We start from the raw sequence: 16,399 nt of genomic DNA on the forward strand, positions 1-16,399 counted from the left end.
CTTATTCAATCAATCTCAAAACCAATTTCAAATAACGATTATCTATTTATATAAACCTTAAGTCATATTTAATTTACAGATAAATAAGTTTTTGTTGAAAAACGTTCCCTGTGGGATCGATATCTTTTTATTACTACAAGCGAAACCGTGCACTTGCAGAAATCGCTCAACAAGTTTTTGGCGCCGTTGCCAGGGAACGCCAAAATTTTTAACAAAAATTTAGATTTTTCGTGTTTTATTTCGAATCTAGGTTTATACATACTTATTTTAACTTTTGTAATTTATAAAATTTAATTTACTAACATATTTATTTTTCAAATTCTGTTTTGAAGGTAGTTTCGGTTCGTGGAAGATTTCAAGTTCATGCGCAGTTCTCGAAGATCAGGCATTCCACCAAAACCGCTAGACCCAGAAATTGAAAGAACCATTAAAAAGAAAAAGAAAGACAAGAAAAACAAAAATAAACAAAATTCAGAACCACAACCAGAAAAATGGCAACACTTATGGATTACGCTAGGCCAGGAGTGGCCGGTGTAACAAATAGCATAGTTAGACCCCAAATAAATGCAAACCAATTTGAAATTAAGCCATCATTGCTTAATATGTTGCAAAATAACGTAACATTTTATGGGCCGCCTAACGAAAATCCTAACACCCACCTAACAAATTTCCTAGAAATTTACGACACTCTTAAAATAACAGATGTGACTGCCGAAGCAATCAAACTTCGCCTTTTTCCTTTCACTTTGAAGGACAAAGCCAAAGAGTGGTTAACTTCTATGCCAGACGCAACATTTGAAACTTGGGACCAACTAGCCTAAGCATTTTTATCAAAATATTTTCCTTTAGCAAAAACCGCAAGAGTCATAAAAGAGTTAACATCTTTTTCGCAAAATGATAGCGAAACTCTTTATGAGGCTTAGGAATGTTTTAAAGAACTTCAACGTTTATGCCCACACCACCAATTGCCCGATGCACTTTTAATGCAAACATTTTATAATGGATTAAATCCTACAACTAGAGGTTCATTAGATGCTATGTCGGGAGGGTTATTTATGAAGAAGACATCAGCCCAAGTAAGAGAACTTTTGGAGGAAATGGCAATCAACAGCAGTATGTGGCCCGCGGAACATGGACATATACCAGTGGCGAAACCATCATCCTCAAACACATCATCGGTTAAAGGTATAGTGAATCTTGATCCAGTCGCGATGTTACAAGCCCAATTTTCTGCCTTATCACACAAAATTGATAGGTTTATGGCACCGTGCGATGCCAACGGGAATCCAATCCAAGCGGATGTGGATTATGAAGGTATGAGCGAGATCGAACAGGTAAATTTTGTCCAAGGGCAAAACCAAACTAATAATCCTTATTCTAATACCTATAATCCTAGATGGAGGAATCATCCTAACTTTAACTGGAGAGATAATAATAATAATGCAAATGCTAATCAAAATCGTACCAATAATTATCAAAATCAATCAAGAGATACGATTAGCACTTTATCTTCTAAAATCGACAAATTTATAGATGCTATTGGTGGAAAAATAAGTAATCACGATGATGGTTTTAAACGGATCGAGAATAAATTCGATCAGCTTATTAAAAACCACTCATCTAGCATCCATAATCTGGAGGTTCAAATTGGAGAAATTGCTAAATCAATTCCATCCCGAAAAGAGGGAAGTCTTCCCAGCCATACGGAAGAAAATCCGAAAGAGCATGTAAAGGCTATCACTCTTCGTTCAGGGAAAAATTACTTAGGTCCGGAAATGCCCAGAGATTCGACTTTACCAGGAACTGATTTACCAAAATCCAAAGAAGATACATTAAACACAGAAAGTTCACCAATTGACTCAAGTACAAAAACTTTTGTACCCAAACCACCTTTTCCACACAAAGTCCGAAATAAAGACTATGACAAACAACTTTTAACATTTTTGGATAAACTTAAAAATTTGCACATTAATTTAACATTTATGGATGCAATTACGCAAATTCCTAACTATGGTAAGTTCTTAAAGGATTTAATTTCAAAGAAAATTAGTTGGGAAGGAATTTCATCTATTTCGCTAACTGAGGACTGTAGTTCAATAGTGTCAAGCAATTTGCCTACTAAACTCAAAGATCCCGGATGTTTTACCATTCCGTGTAAATTGGGAGATATTGAATTCCCAAGTTGTCTTTGTGATTTAGGAGCAAGTATCAACTTAATGTCGTTGTCTATTTTTAACAAGTTAGGTTTAGAAAAAGATATCAAACGTACCAATATGGTTTTGCAATTAGCGGATCAAACCACTAAGAGACCATATGGTATAATTGAGGATGTTTTATTTAAAGTTGACAAATTTATTTTTCCTACCGATTTCGTTATATTAGACTTCGCATATGACGTTAATTGTCCACTAATTTTTGGTATACCGTTTATGAACACGGGACGTGCTTTAGTTGATGTTTCGGAAGGGAAAGTAGTCTTAAAGATAGGAGAAGATAAGATTGAGTTTAATATGAACAAAGCGATGAAATACCCTATGGAGGATTTCGCTTGTATGAAACTCAACTTAGTTGAAGAATGTGTCAATGACATTATTCAAAAAGAAGAAATAATAGAACCTATAATGGGAGAAGAATTAGAAGATAAGGACCCAGAGCCTTTGATTCGAGAAGATGGACCAGTTCCGCCTTCGATATTTATCTTACGAAAATGCTAAAATATATAAAGAGAAAGTGAAAAGATGGCACGATGCCAAAATTAGAATCAAAAGCTTTAGCATAAGAGATAAGGTGCTGTTATTTAATTCACGACTCCGATTATTCCCATGTAAACTTAAGTCTAGATGGACAGGACCATATTTAGTCGTTAAAACATTCGACTATGGATCTTTAGAACTTGAAGGACCTAACGGAGTTTGCTTTAAGGTTAACGGTAATAGATGCAAAATCTATTATGAAAATGCTCCAATTAAGAAACTTAAGTTCATAACAAGATTCTATGAAGATTAATTTGTTTATTTTCATGCGCTTCTTTTATTTTGTTTTTGTTTAAATTCTTAGTTTAGCTTTTATTTTATTTTTACACATTTTTATGATTTTTAGTTTTTTTTAGAAGTTATAGATGCATAAAAATATATTTAAGTCATGTTTTTATTCAGATTTTAGGTAAATAGTTCGAATCAGAAAAAATTAGCAATTCTCGGTCGAGAATCCAAGATTCTCAGTTGAGAATTCACTCTTTCAGAATTGTCCAAGAAGGTAAAAGATTTTCTGATCTCACCGAGAATTTATATTCTCGGCCGAGAATCAGAAAATTGGGGTTTCGACGCCTAATTTCCCTGAGGAAATCAGCGTGTCGCGACCAAGAATCAGGATTCTCGGTCGCGACACGGGTGTTTTTGGCACCTGTCAGCCTTGTTTCTTCTTCCTCTTGCAGACACAGCTATTCAAATTCGAAAAATTTAGTTTCTTCAACTCCAAGAGGTCTGATTTTATGCTTTTTCGCATTAAAAAGACACATTATTTCGTCCTATGATCCCTATAAATAATTTAAGAGGTTCAGATTTCTGTTACTTACTTTTCTATTCATCTCTGTCAGACGAAAATCTGATATTCTAAAGACAATTTTCAAACAAAGTTACAGAAACTTTTCTTTTTGTTCCCCAAACACCATGACTACCAAACTCAAATCTTCCAAGAAGATTGTTGCTACACGCCGTAAGCGTACTGATTTATCAGAACGCTATGGTGCCCCATTCCCAATTTATAACCATGATGAAGGCTGACGTTATTACCGATTTCGTTATGCTATATTTGCCGGAATGCTTTACATGGATGAGTTCTTAAATGATGAACTAGGGATTAGCAATGATATAAATCGCTATTTGGAGAATTTGGGCTGGACCAAATTCGCCCATATGAAGTTTCCAATCATCGGAGATTGGATCCTTGAGTTTCTATGTATAGTACGCTTCGTGAATAAGCGTCGGGTTCGTCTTAGTTTTCGCAAAGATGGCAAAACTTTCACCTTCGGTTACCCTGAATTATATGTCTGGTTTGGTTTCCCACCACGGGATACTTCATACCACCATCCTGGCAGGGATATGACTTCCAGAGACATCTGGCGGATGTTGACAGGATTCTGGCGTTTCAATCCAAGTCTCGCCTATAACAAATGAATCCACTCTCCAATTCAATGCTTTATTTGCACACGTTCCTGTGTCATAGTTTATTTGGACGAACTGGCAGCAGTATGGTCCAAGACACCAACTTGTATGTCTTAGGCGACATATTTCAAAGCAACACCGTCAATTCTTCCAAAATATTGATGGAGGGTTTGATTGCCGCTTCTCGTTCCAAAGAAAAGAAGATTGGATATGGGAATATAATATGTGGCATAATATTGGGAGCCAAAGGAGCAGCATCTGTTCCTTGGACTGATGCAGAACCGTTTCCAATGATGGATTATGAATTTTTGGAAAAAGAGGGCCTCGTGAAACGTATCTTTCGGGTTGGCCCAAGGTTTCTTTCTGCGGAAGAAAGACAGATCTTCATACCGATGAAGATTGAAAGCTATAGGGCTAGACGAATCCCAATTCCGCGGGATGAATATTTAGTTTCAGTTATTTAGGTTTTATTTGTTTTAGTTTGTGTTTTTTTCTTTTTTTTCTTTGTATATATGTTTTTGTTCAATTTGTACATATGCGTTATTCAATAAAGTTTCTATTCATTTCAGTTAATTTCTTAGTTTGATTTTGGTTTATATATTAATTCCAATTTCTATATGATAATCCAACAAATCTTTTATTTAATCCATTTCTAAATTCTACTCATATGAACATACTAATGATCTTAATGAACATGCTAATGATTTTAATGAACTTATATGATCTTATATAATGATTATCACTTATATCAGTTGAACTTATTTTTATTAATTTATGTATCTGTATCAAACTTAACAGTTTCAGGTTATAAACAATGAACTCTTACTTACATAAAATTACATTTAATTGCATTTAAGATGATTCATTTAACTTATATGTTTTAATATACATTAATGATTCATTAAAACTCATTAAGGCATTCATGTCTCATCATTTTCTAATTAATAAGGATAAACCTTTGGTTTTCCTTGTATTTAATGCTTTTTCATTTATGTTTTTAAGTATAGGTACAGTTTTAATTAGTTTCGGGTCCTACTTACCCAGAAAATTGCACGAATGGAGTTAATATGCGCGAATTTCAGCCACCAGGGGCTGATTCTCGGTCGAGAATTAAATATTCTCGGTAAGTTCAGCGAAAACGAGCCAATTTCAGAGGAATTTTCTCTCTGAAATTGTCATGTCGCGACCGAGAATCCGGATCCTCGGTCGCAACACGCGTGCTGTAGGCGTGGGAAGTCCGAATTTTTGCACTAAATTAAGCCTATTCCTATTCCTAATCAACCTATAATTCACTCTATTCAACCCTATATATACCTACTCCTTACACAAACATCAAATCACCTCAATTTTTACCCAATCCCTCACTCTAAACTCTTCCCAATACACTACCTTTTACTCTTCCCAATTTATTCATACCCTTTCACAATCAATTACCCCTTCATCTACCTTCTCTTTCATTCAATTAACCTCTACTATTCCCAATTTTTCTTCAACCTTTGGCTATTCTCTCTACATCTCTTCTTCTCTATTTTCAAACCCTAACACCAACAATCATGCCTAGAACCAAGGTTTCTGCCAATCGCACTAAGATTACGAAGGTGAATCGTCTTCGTCTTCGTTGTGGAGCTTATTTTGACATTGCTTCCGAGGAAGAGGCGGCTCGCTTCACACATTTTTCAAACTCAAAGAGGGAGTTTGTGGACATGCACTTCCTTGACTTTGATTCGGTAAGAGAGTTAAATTTCTCTACTCGAATTAATGCTTACCTTGATACTTTAGGTTGGCAAACTTTTGCTTCAATGAGATTTCCTAGTATTATGGAATATATTGTAGAATTTTTGGTTACTTTGCAACTTGATAAGAAGAAGACTTCCATCTCTTTTAGAAATAATGGTGTGACTTACACCATAGATTATGAAGCAATGGGAAATATGTTCGGTTTTCCTACAAGTGATTTCTATGATAAGCCTCGGGATTTTGATAATGACACCATTTGGAATACTCTTTCGGGTCAAGCCTATTTTAATTCAAAGAATACTTCAAGCAAGATGATTAGGGACAATTGTTTGCTTTACTTTCACAAGTTCTTGAGTTTTTCTTTGTTTGGTCGTGTTGAGAGCTCCAAGATTCAAGTTCGGGATTTGTTCATTTTTTATTATTTGTTTAAAGGTTTAAGGGTTGATAGCATTGGTATGCTATTTGATAATTTGTATCGTGCTTCGAGGGCTCACACCATTCAAGTCCCTCTAGGTAATTTTATTACCGCTATAGTTTTGGGTGCCCGTGGAGAATTGGCCGATTATGATATTTCTTCCTACCATGGATATGTTCCGCTTTTGAATATTTCGGCTCTTGAGCGAGCTCACTTATTGCTTACTTCGGTTCCTCTAGTTTTTGTTTCTTATGAGTCACGTATTGCCCATCTTCGTGGTAATATGGGAGGAGGAGCTTCAAGTTCTCAATTTGTAGGTACCGAAGAAGGATGAGAGGAGGAGGAAGCGACGGATGCACCACAAGCACAACCCCAAGCCCAAGCACAACAAGAAGATGATCTGGTTGATTTAAGGCGGATTTTGAACCAAATCAATTCCCATAATCGCCAAATGAATTTAAGGATTGATGATTTGGTTGAAAACAATATGGTGATGAATGACAATCTAAACCACTTGAGGAGGGAACACAAGTCCACCCGTCGCTGGATGCTTTCGTTCTTCCATCGTCAAAATGTTGAAACTTCACCATCTCCGCCGGATTCACCGTCACATGTTTAGGTTTTATCTTTTCTTTCACTTTGTTTTGTTGTTTTTAATTATGTTTGGTACAATGTCTATATTTTCATTTTGTTTGGTACAATTCTATTTCAATTACGAATGCTTTTATTTTTCTATTTAAATGTTCGTTTGTGTTATTTCGTATATTTTTCGTGTTTTATCAATTTTTGCCCCAATGAGGACATGGTCCAAATTAAGTGTGGGAGGAGATATTGCATATATCATTTAAGTTTTAATACGACTTAATGCAACGAAATACTTTTTAAGCAACATTTTTAACATTATTCAATATGCAACAATCGCTTTATGTTAATGCAACACATTACATTTTGCAACATTTTTTTTGTTTTTTTTTATATATAAACATTATTTTCATAAACTTTACATTATTTTTCCATATGTTTAAAATATATTTAACTTATGATTATTTTTAGGTCATCTTTATCGTTAGAAATAATATTTCTATACGGGCAACATTTTTAAATTTCTCACAAATCTTCGATACGATTTTAAGTAAAATGTCTCGAGTGAATGTATTTAAGTAAAAAATTCTTTCTTTCAATCTCTATCTTATATCATGCAATTCATGATACAATAAATCTTATTTTGTATTTTCAATTAGGATTTATAGGCATTAAATTGAACTAACAATTTTTTTAGCTCGGTTTGATTTCGTCTTACATTAATACCAATTGAAGTTTTTAAGGAAAATTTAGCCATAATACATGTTGAATTTTAAAGTCAATATAGGATGAATGTGCTATTTTTATTTTTCCCAATTTACAATTCATAATTCATGTTAATTAAATCAAGTAGTCATATTCTTAACTTTTGGCCACGATTGAGACCAACCTTATCACAATCGAGATATGAAAGGGAAGAAAATTAAGTATCGTTTACTTTTGGCCACGATTGCGACCACCCTTATCACAATCGAGGTATGGAAGGAACATTTAAAAACAAAAAAAATTTTAAACGTGTTTAAGTTTAAAGTAACGATTGCATCCACCCATGGCATGGTCAGTACCTCTTTTTTTTAAAAAAAATTTGCGCAATGCGCTTACATTAAAGAAGAAAGAAAAATCCCCACCAGACCCTGCTGTGATTAGAACCCATGACCTCCCAAGGCATAGGTAAGCTCTCAACCACTAAGCTAAGAGCTGTTAGGGATTATAGCCAGTTAATCAACTGTAGCGCAGCGGAATTGCGGTTTAAAATTTATTTCTAATCCCTTTTAGTTTGATCTTTGTCCGTTAACCATTGATTGAATAAAACCTTTTGATCGTTTAGGGATATAAACATACCCGGACTGTCTCTTCTAGAGACGGATGAAGAATCCACAAGGTAGTAAGATCTCCGTAGTCAGGTGCACGAACAGCTATTGAACCAGAACCGGTGCTAGCCGAATAACGAAGAAGAACTGGAGAGATTTCATAATTAGCCAAGAAAACCTTCACAATTTTGAAGTTGGTGGCCGCCAATTTCAGTATTGCTTTTCAAAGCAAAGATGGTTGGCCGAATATGTATGTGGTTAAATTAGGGTTTTAGTGTTTTAATTTATATATATAGTGTATTCCTAAACCTAATTAGTTTAGGGTTAATTGGTTAATTACAAAACTAATCCAATCCTAATCTAATTACATAAATAAATACCAATAATATTTATTCTATGCAATTAATTATGATTAGATTAAATTTAATTACCCCAATTAAATAAACAACACTAATTAATAAATTAACGTATTAGTTTAATTAATTATTCACCGAATGCAATTTCATTAATTTACAAATTAATTAAGTACATCCCGTAAACTAATTAATCAATTAAATACTCAACACTTAAGACCATTAATCAATTACCTTGATACAAAGTATCAATTAATCAATTAATTAACCACCAATTAATTACCTTGATATTTTACTATCAATCAATTAATTAATTTCATCTCTCCAATGTATCGTTCTATAAGTTCTAACTTAGATGTTCCATGTGCATGATCCTATGGGACTGTCCTTAGCTAGCAGTGGGCTCACGGCCCACAAACAGTAAGTGGGTTCTAGCAAACCATTACTGCCCCTAACCAAGACAGAGTTTTAGCAGTCTAAAGATGCAGAGGCCCTGTAGTTATCTCTTAACTTCTTTTACCATTTGATATCGATATTATAAACTAGAGGCATGGCGGCTGTCATCCTCTCTGATGTTTATGATATTTCTTGTTCTGAAGTAGATTGATGAAACAGATAAGTAAACTACTTATCAGGGTGTGGCCACACACTTATCAATCTCACTTATCAAGTGGCCTGTGATATCATCTCACTATTACATGAGTGGTAATTCCATCACTTCAATATCAATACCAACGTATTCACCTGTTCACCCAATCATACCCGTATTTAGCATCCTGTTACAGACCTGTTAGGCGTATGTCAAAGTGAACCAGATCCCATATTGATATTATAATGAAATCTGGTCTGAAGATAGTTAGAGACCTACTTAAGAAAACTAATGACACAACCACCATGTAGTTTTCTCGGGCGGATCGATCCAGTCACATGTATACAACATGTACCCATATTCACAACTGACTTATCAAGTGCTATGGCTAGTATCAATTACTACCATACAGTCGTCGAATATACAAGTCCGTGGTCCTAATCATTCCCATGATAGAATGGACTTGGGATATGGTTTTACGATTATCAATCAATGGATTCTCTATTCATATTATAGCACAAGATATAAATGAACTAGATTAATGCTTTTATTAATGTAACACAAATAGTGTATCTATGCAAGAATAATCAAAAAGCATAATACAATATACATGAACCAATGCCTAAGAACTAGGGCACACCAACAGTCTCCCACTTGGACTAGTTCCAAGCAGGCATTGCCCTAATCCCTATAGATCTAGTATGACCATCATGTAGGCGTTGTGCAAGTGCCTTGGTAAACGGATCTGCGACATTGTTCTCGTTGTCAACTCTCTGTAATGTAATGTCACCTCTCGCCTGGATCTCCCGGATGAGGTGAAACTTTCTAAGTACATGTTTGGATCTCTTGTGTGATCGGGGCTCGAGTGCTTGTGTTATGGCACCGTTGTTATCACAGAAAACATCAACTGCACCTAGGATAGTAGGAACTACACCTAAGTCAGTTATGAACTTCTTGATCCAAACTGCTTCCTTTGCAGCATCGCATGCAGCTATGTACTCAGCTTCCGTTGTAGAATCGGCAATGGTAGGCTGCTTTGAGGATCTCCAACTAATGGCACCACCATTCAGGAGAAAAACATAACCAGATTGTGATTGTTTCTGGTCCTCATCAGTCTCGAAACTTGCATCAGTGTAACCTGATACTTCCAGCTCCTCTTGCCCACCAAAAACTAAAAAGAGATCCTTGGTACGTGATGCGTGGTTCGTCTAGCTGTATTTACGGATGTAGTGTGATATGAGTGTGTTATGGGACTATGGATGTGGTCTTTCTAATTGCTCTAAATTCACTAGACGTCACTACTTAGGGGCAAGTGTACCCCGTCGTATCAAGTAATAATCCGGTTAAGACCGGGTATCGAATCCACGGGATTTATAATTACAAGTATTAGACGACTCGGTTTCGTATGTTATTTAAGCGGTAATTACTTTGGGGTTAAGTAAGACATAACTACACACTATTCCTCGATATTGGCGACATAGATTTATGTAGCTAAAACTCTATGAAGTGGGATGAATATGATAAGTTATAACCATGATAAATAATGATTCTAAATGTATACGGATAATAGTTTACTCTTGCAAAGACGACTAAGTGTAGTAGAACCGACCCGTGAAGTACTTAGACTACGTGGTTCCTAGTCAAGCCGTGTCTAATGCGGGGGAATTAGAAACTAGGGCCCGTAAGTTCCGTGGCTTGTCAATTCCTACGGTTTCCAGTTTGTCACTTCCGGTAAGGCAACACCTATATAACTCCCTAAAGATAGCCCGAATGGCAGCGGTAATCGCGTTCTCCTACACAATAATCAATTATCAATATCAAAACAAGCAATAAACATTAACACATAAAGGGAAATAGAGATTATAAATCATAAATTATAAATATGGAAAGTGATTAGATGAAATACAACCAAGCCTAGTACATAGGAAGAGTACAAGCTAATTAGCAAGTAAAAAGGGAGAACCCGCCCTTGGAACTAGCTAACCGGACTCAAAGCCATCTCCTAGGTCGTGGAGGTGGAACTCTCGAGCTTGGTGACGAATGGTGGAACGGAGCGTCAATGGAACGCCGGAACAACGAACAAGCTCTCGAGGGGGGGAGAGTTTAACTTACAAAATGTGAATCTAAATTACAAAGAAAGAAAAGAGTATAGTGTAGCTCTCTAGTATGTAGTTGGTGTTAAATGAAGTTCAAGAGCTTCTTATTTATAGACATCAAGCAAGGGCAAGTTTGTAATTTCACAAAGCACAAGTATGGAGCAACATTATTTGGTGCAGAAATCCCATGATACGCCCCGCGTAAATTGGTCTACGCCCCGCGTAAATGCCCATTCCGTCAGAAATCTCCTGCATGTGGACCAATTCGTTGTCTTGTTGTCTCAAGCACGCCCTGCGTAAGGGATTGTACGCCCCGCGTGTTTGAGTCTCTGGAGTTTTATTGCTTGAATTGGTACTTTTACATCGTGCGTAGCTGAAGTACGCCCCGCGTAAAAGAGTCTCTGATCTTTTTATGTTGAAGAACTGCCTTTTACGCCCCGCGTAAGGAGAGTTGACTCTGGGAGACAATGCAGTCTGACTTTCAGGATTAGGCCAATTATTGCCGACATGTGTCATACGCCCCGCGTAAAGTGGTATACGCCCCGCGTATGCTGAGTCAGTTCCACATGGCTTCTGCGGATAAGGCAATCATTACCGACACCATGTTTCACGCCCCGCGTAGGGGATTATATGCCCCGCGTATGGAGTGGATTTTTGCTCCTTTCTCGTACCTGAAATACAAAACTTGAGAGCCGAGTTAGCTTGACGTTTTTATTTCCTAAACTAATCAAAAACGAGGAAAATAAACTGAAAGTACGAGATTTATTTTTATTTCTTTATTTTATCAAAACACTTTATTTTTGTAATTAAACTTATTTATTTTATCTAAAATCAACCCGTAAATCACGCTAAAAGATAGGGGTAAAATACCCCTATCAAACCTCCTCGGACTTTAAAGTTTTACTTGTCCTCAAGTAAAAGAAATCAAAAGACAAGGGATTGAGAAAATTAGGAAACAAACCGAAGGTTGGTTTTGCCAAGTGCGTGATTTCAAAGTTATGGTTTTGTGCAAAGGTTCCGGTAAGTACCTACGCAAACAATTGAGTACGAGACTTGTCTGAAACCTCCATGATCAAGATTTAATAGGCAATATTAACGGGGGTTGATTATCTTTTGAGAACCCGATAGTACCTCACCAAGGGATTTCGCTCTTACGCTCAATTTTAGGTGGGTCGGTGTTTTATCACTCTTCTTTGCACTTACTCGAGACCATGTTGAATTTGAATTTTTATCCGGGTTTTTCCTCCTAAAATATGGTTAGGCAATATTAAAAATGAACCCGGAGGGGGGTTGTAATGTGGGTGGCTTCTTTAGTGGTTAGTTTAAAGAAACTCGAGTTCAAAAATACCGTTTTGTGATTACACCGTATCATTGCTTATTTCGGCCTTGGCGAATTTTATAAGACGTACTTCAAAATTGCTCGGGTGGAGCTTTGAGAATGCCTTATTATTTATTGTATCCTTTGTTTTGATAGAGGCACAAAAACAACATTTTGAGAGCTAATGGTGCTCATTTGCTAAGGCCGTGACTTATTTCGGGTAATTCGGGTGCAACTTGATTATGTCGGTAATTGGACAAGAGGAAAAAGGGTTAAATGTTAAGAGGGTATTAACAAAAAAAGTTGGTTAATAGGCTCGAGGGGGTTTCCTAATGTTTAATGAAAACGAGAAAAATAAATTAAGAAAAATTAGCCTAAGTGGGTTCAGTTTATCATCTATTGCCTTTTTACCACAATAAGTGTACTTAACCCGGTATTAGATGCAAATTCTATGAGTCGAGTGAAGTCAAAGTTCTCGAAAAAGTGTGAAAGAATTAGAGTTCTCGTACGAACTCTTTTAGGCTCAAAATACCTCACAAAGATTCGGGTTTAAATTGTGTACTATCAAGTCTTCGCTAAATTCTCAACTATCCCGTTTTTATTGCCTTTTCAAAGTTCATTATGGAGATAACATTCGGGTTTAAGACTCAGTGCCTTAGTTTAGTACTAATCCTAAGTTTTGCACAAATTCCCTAACTTTAAGATCAAGACTAAAATTTCTTAATCGAATCATTCCTTTATGTTCCGACACTTTTATTTTTGATGACAAATAACGGAACTTTAATTAATTTCCGAGGGAGGGATAGCATGTCGGGAAAATTTAAAAGAGTCAATAAATTAGTTTAATTATTTTGTTGTTATTAAATTTTTATTTTTGTTTTTGGTAGTGCAAAACAAACGTTAAGTGCGGGGTTGCACGTCCCTCCGCGTTATTTAAAATGACGCCTATTCCAAGGGCGTTGCAAAAAGAAATTAAAACAAAAACAAAAATAAAGCTAAGGAAGGGAAAGAAGAAGACCCTAAGTGGCCAGGGGCCCTACGCGAGGCGTGCCCAGGGGGGCGCTCCGCGTAGGGTGGCGTTTAAATCCTTTATTTGGGCAGAGACTTAAGTACGCGGGGCGCAATAGGGGAGGCGCCCCGCGTAAGTTGTTGTTTTTATTATTGATGGAGGCAGAGACTCAAATACGCGGGGCGCAATAGGGGACGCCCCGCGTGTTTGAGGTTCTGAACCTTTTTTTGTGTTTGAAAATAAGGAGTACGCGAGGCGTACTATGGGGTACGCCCTGCGTGCAGTTATTATAAACAGCAAAAATAAACGCAAAAATAGCACGAAACAGAAACGGAAATCACTAATATATTAGGAAAGAAAAAGATAGTACATCAAAACATCAAAAGAAAATGGAAAACAAAAAGAAATGGAATTATGGTTGAGGTGGAGGTGGATTGTCATGGAGGTTGAAGTAGGAAGCGAAGGAAGCGGTGAGAGCATCGAAACGAGAGCCGATATGGCCCGGTCGTCACGTTGTTGCGCCGCAATGGTATCGAAGCGGGCGTCAAAAGGGGCCCGATCACGACGTTGGTTATCCTCCAAGATATCCAACCGAGCATAAAGGGCATTGAAGTCGTGAAGAGGTGGAGGGCTAAAATTGAGACCCATATCCGAGTTCGAATCCCTTTCCGCATCGGAGTGGGCTGCCCCCGAAGTCTCTCCCGGGCCGGAAGTTGGATGGTTCAAGGTTTTAAATGGATTTTTGTCCAAAGGTCGAGGCATAAGGCGTGGGAGGCGCTCAACGGTGTCGGAGCCGAGTTTGGAGAGAGCGAAAATGGTGATGAGGTGGCCGAACCCGAGCTTGGCCCGTTTCCGGATGGGTGTGGCGCGAAGGTGGACGGCCACATAGTAGGCGAGGTCATATGTGAGCCCGTTGGCACAACAGTAGAGGGCCAACAGTTCATGTTTGTTGACCTTGGTGGACTCGGATTTCCCCGTGAAGTAGAAGGAGATGAAGCGGTGAAGCAACCGGAGAATAGGGTCACGAATACTGGCCGGGTGGAGGTTGGATACGTGATAGTCATTGGACCCGGTAATGGAGGTCCAGAATTCGGGGGCGGAGACACCGTCGGGCCAATGGGCGACGCTAGGCTCCGCTTGATGAGTGAAGTGGGTGCGAAGCCATTGAGTGTCAATAGTGAAGGGGCGGTTTTGGAGGCGAAAGTTGAAGAGCGCGGCCCCGGGCACATTATTGGAGGTGAGGGAGGTGAAGAACTCGATGACCAAGGAGGGGTACACATGGTATTGTTTATGGTAGATGTCGTACCATTCGAGGGCACGGAGACGAGCTTCGAAAGGTGTGTCAAGATCATGTTGATCAAGCACACTATGGGGGATGTACGGAAGCTCTTGGACCGTGGCCGCACAAAGATCTTCGTACCGTTGGGCTTCCTCCTCAGTGAGAAGGTGAAAAGGAGCCCGGTATTGGCGGGTAAGCGGGGGTGTTTCCTCCCGGTCGGGTGACGATGGTCGTTGGTTTTGGGTGGAGCGGGTGGAGCGAGCTCGCCGGGCTTGCATTTGGTGGTCTAATGGGGTGTTAATGGCTGCTCTCTTCCTTGCCATGGCAATGGTGAGGAATGGAGAAGGGTTGAGAGAAGGTGGGAGGAGGTTGGGATAAAGTTGAGATAATAGTGAGGGAAGAAGAAGGAGAAAGAAGAGATATATATAGGGGAGAAGTGGGGAATCCAAGCAAAGCTCGGATTCCCAGAGGGGTACGCGGGGCGTGAAGGGGCCACGCCACGCGTATCCCTCCCCCTGATGTTTATTTTACGCAAAAATGGTGAGATACGCGCGGCGTAAATAGGGTTACGCCACGCGTATCTGACCTCCTGCCCCTTTTTATGACAAAAAGGGCGGAGACACGGGGCGTAATTGGGGTTACGCCCCGCGTAAGCGGACGGGAGATGAAGGATTTTTGTGGTTTTTGGTAATTTTTTGATTTTTGATTTTTTTTTGAATTTATGAGTGTTTAATGATTTTTAATGATTTAATGATTTTTATGGTTTATTTATGAGTGTTAAAATTTTTTCATTAATTTGTAATTAAGAGGGTAGTTAATGAAAATTTATTATGGAGGGAAGTTAAAGATTTAAATTTGAAATGATGGAGTTTGATTGGATGGAAGAGGAGGTGGAGTGTGGAAGTGGAAAAGGTGTATAGGGAAGAGGAGTGATGGGAAGTTTGAGAGATGGGGAGTTGCCATGGGGAGTTGTGATTCACAACTCCTCGAGGATACGCGCGGCGTACCCTGGGGTACGCCCCGCGTGTCCTCTACGTGGCATTTATTAAAAAGAGCTTGTTTTAAGGAAAGCGTACGCGGGGCGCAAATTCAGGTACGCTGCGCGTAGTGTGTCCTTTATTAAGTAAAAAGGGGAAGACACACAACTACGCGGGGCGCAATGGGTTGTACGCCCCGCGTATTTTAAGATTTTGGATTAATGTGGGATTTGTTTTTCTTTTGATTTTAAGAAAATAAAAGAAAAAGGGAGAAAATAAAATAAAGTAAAGATGAAGGCAATAATGCAAAATAAAGAAAGGAGATAACGTTTATAATACATATAGACAAGTGGTTCGAGGAATTCAAACCGACGCTACGTTTTAAGTCGAAGTAGCTCGACTTTCTTGTATGGCGGCTTATTGCAAGACGTCCGCGTTGGAGCTTGACGGGTCTGAACTCCTATTGTTGAGGAGCGTTATTACTTGTCCGGATTCCCTATTCTTACCCCGCGGATTTTGTTCAGTGTTCGCCGGGAGGGTTCCTAGTGGCCTTTCTTGTTGTTGACGGTTT

At 38.2% G+C, this 16,399-nt stretch overlaps 1 non-coding gene across 1 annotated transcript; it reads right to left on the reverse strand.

Annotated features, from left to right (window-relative positions):
• Window positions 1-860: 860 nt before the first annotated feature.
• Window positions 861-967, reverse strand: LOC136231578 (small nucleolar RNA R71). Its single transcript, XR_010689952.1, has one exon. It is a non-coding gene; the product is annotated as a small nucleolar RNA R71 (small nucleolar RNA).
• Between the last annotated feature and the right edge of the window lie 15,432 nt (window positions 968-16,399).

The sequence above is a fragment of the Euphorbia lathyris genome, chromosome 5, assembly GCF_963576675.1.
Source record: "Euphorbia lathyris chromosome 5, ddEupLath1.1, whole genome shotgun sequence".
Lineage (NCBI taxonomy): Eukaryota > Viridiplantae > Streptophyta > Magnoliopsida > Malpighiales > Euphorbiaceae > Euphorbia > Euphorbia lathyris.